At 40.1% G+C, this 2990-nt stretch overlaps 1 non-coding gene across 1 annotated transcript in view; it reads right to left on the reverse strand.

Moving 5' to 3' along the window:
• LOC145848892 (small subunit ribosomal RNA) overlaps positions 1–1604 on the reverse strand; it is a 1808-nt gene extending 204 nt beyond the window's left edge. The window contains exon 1 of the ribosomal RNA XR_014372203.1: positions 1–1604. This exon is cut by the window's left edge and continues 204 nt beyond it. This is a non-coding gene — a ribosomal RNA (small subunit ribosomal RNA).
• Positions 1605–2990: the final 1386 nt, after the last annotated feature.

The following is a 2990-nucleotide window of genomic DNA, read 5'->3' on the forward strand; positions in this document are numbered from 1 at the left end:
AATGACTCGCGCTTACTGGGAATTCCTCGTTCAAGGGAAACAATTGCAAGTCCCTATCCCTAGCACGACCGGGGTTCAACGGATTACCCGGACCTTTCGGCCTAGGGAACACACGATGATCCGGTCAGTGTAGCGCGCGTGCGGCCCCGAACATCTAAGGGCATCACAGACCTGTTATTGCTCAATCTCGTGTGGCTAAACGCCACTAGTCCCTCTAAGAAGTTGTCTCCGACCCAATGGGTCGAGCAGCTATTTAGCAAGTAAGAGTCTCGTTCGTTATCGGAATTAACCAGACAAATCGCTCCACCAACTAAGAACGGCCATGCACCACCACCCACAGAATCAAGAAAGAGCTCTCAATCTGTCAATCCTCGCTGTGTCCGGGCCGGGTGAGATTTCCCGTGTTGAGTCAAATTAAGCCGCAGGCTCCACTCCTGGTGGTGCCCTTCCGTCAATTCCTTTAAGTTTCAGCTTTGCAACCATACTTCCCCCGGAACCCAAAGACTTTGGTTTCCCGGAAGCTGCCGGACAGTTCTTAAGTTCGACACTGCCCGATCGCTAGTCGGCATCGTTTAAGGTCAGAACTAGGACGGTATCTGATCGTCTTCGAACCTCTGACTTTCGCTCTTGATTAAAGAAAACATTCTTGGCAAATGCTTTCGCAGTCGTTCGTCTTGCGCCGATCCAAGAATTTCACCTCTAACGGCACAGTACGGATGCCCCCGTCCGTTCCTATTAATCATTACCTCGTGCTCCGAAAACCAACAAAATAGAACCGAGGTCCTATTCCATTATTCCATGCAACATTATACAAGCGTAAAGCCTGCTTTGAACACTCTAATTTTTTCAAGGTAAACTTGCCGGACCACCGCAACACTCAGTTAAGAGCACCGCGAAGGCACCGACCAACAAGAACAACAAGGCCAGTGCTAGCCTTTCGACCGACCAACCTCGCCGTCCCTATATCCAACTACGAGCTTTTCAACCGCAACAACTTAAATATACACTTTTGGAGCTGGAATTACCGCGGCTGCTGGCACCAGACTTGCCCTCCAATGGATACTCGTTAAAAAGTTTAAAGTGTACTCATTCCAATTGCAGGACCTCGTACGAGGTCTGCATTGTTATTTTTCGTCACTACCTCCCCGAGCCGGGAATGGGTAATTTGCGCGCCTGCTGCCTTCCTTGGATGTGGTAGCCGTTTCTCAGGCTCCCTCTCCGGAATCGAACCCTGATTCTCCGTCACCCGTTACAACCTCGGTAGGCCGATACCGTACCGACGATAGTTGATAGGGCAGTTGCTTTAATGAGATGTCGCCAGCACTAGGCCGTGCGATCCGCAAGCTTATCCAGAGTCACCATTGTAACGACCCGAAAGCCGGTTAGTTTTGGTCTGATAAATGCGCGCCTCACGTCAGTTCGGCGCTTTACGCATGTATTAGCTCTAGAATTGCCACAGTTATCCATGTAAAAGCGTACAATCAAATGAACCATAACTGATTTAATGAGCCATTCGCAGTTTCACTGTACGTGAGCTCGTACTTACACTTGCATGGCTTAATCTTTGAGACAAGCATATGACTACTGGCAGGATCAACCAGATAACTATCCGAGGGCGTTTAAACCCGTTGCTCGACTGAGCGTTTTTACTGTATAAATACAGACCTTTTCTATCACTCGGCTTAAAAGCCTTGCGAACGTTACTGAAAGTCGGCGCCGGCCTTTTGCTGTTTAAAGCGCCAGCCCGCGTCGACTGCAGCATGCAGCTATACAACTGACTGTTCTTTCTCCCGACCAACCGTTTGCCTTCTGCCGGTTAACTCGTCAGCAGCAACACGCCATCTGTCTGCTGCAGTTACCCGCCTCGAGCCGTGCCTGCCTGCGTCGGCTACTCGTCTCGACGACTTCGCAAAGCTATAAGCCTACCGCCGCTGGACGCTTGTAGTTTTTCATACGCTGCTCCAATGCGTTTACATAGCACGTTCGCCGCCGCTGCAATAGCCGCGCCTCGGGTGCTAAACAGTAATGCTTTAAGCCCGCTTTCTCGTCAAGTCGACCGAACGCACAAACACGTCTCTCTCACTAGTGTAAAGTAATGCATACGTGTATGATGCTCAAATGTTGCTGTTGAACTTTTTTTGCCGATTTTTTCCGATTTTTTTCAATTTCTTTGTTTCTTTTCGATTATTTTAATGTTTTAAGCTTATTTATGCTACGTTTAAATGTTTTAATACTTTTTTATACTTTATTTAATATGTTTAAAAGAAATAAATAAAAAAAAATATGTATAAACTACTTTTTTTAATGTTTTAAATATATATATATTTATTATAAATAAACTTTATTTGTATTATTTTTTATTTAAGCGTACTTTTTAAATCTTTATATTTGTTTTATCGTTTTAAGCACATTGCGATAAATATAATAAACAAAAAATTGAATAAAAATAATAATAATAAAAAAAAAAAAAAAAAAAACATAAGCTTATTTTATATTTTTATTTTATTTTTATTTAAACTTACTTTTCAAACCTTAATACTCGTTTTATTTTTTTAAGCAGATTGCGATAAATATAATAAACAAACAATTAAATGAAAATAAAATAAAAAAATCAAACATAAGCTTATTTTATATGTTACATTTTATCTTTATTTAAACTTACTTTTTAAACCTTTATAGTTGTTTTATTTTTTAAGCACATCGCGATAGATATAATAAACAAACAATGAAATAAAAATAATAATAATAATAATAATAATAATAATAAAAAATCATAAGCTTATTTTGTATGTTTCATTTTATTTTATTTAAAACTTACAATTTAAACCTTTGTATTTGTTCTATTCTTTTAAGCACATCGCGATAAATATAATAAGCAAACAATTTAATAAAAGTAAAATAAAAAAATCAAACATAAGCTTATTTTATATGTTTCATTTTATCTTTATTTAAACTTACTTTTTAAACCTTTATAGTTGTTTTATTTTTTA

This window comes from Thalia democratica, unplaced genomic scaffold (genome assembly GCF_965202585.1).
Source record: "Thalia democratica unplaced genomic scaffold, ktThaDemo2.hap1.1 HAP1_SCAFFOLD_1828, whole genome shotgun sequence".
NCBI lineage: Eukaryota > Metazoa > Chordata > Thaliacea > Salpida > Salpidae > Thalia > Thalia democratica.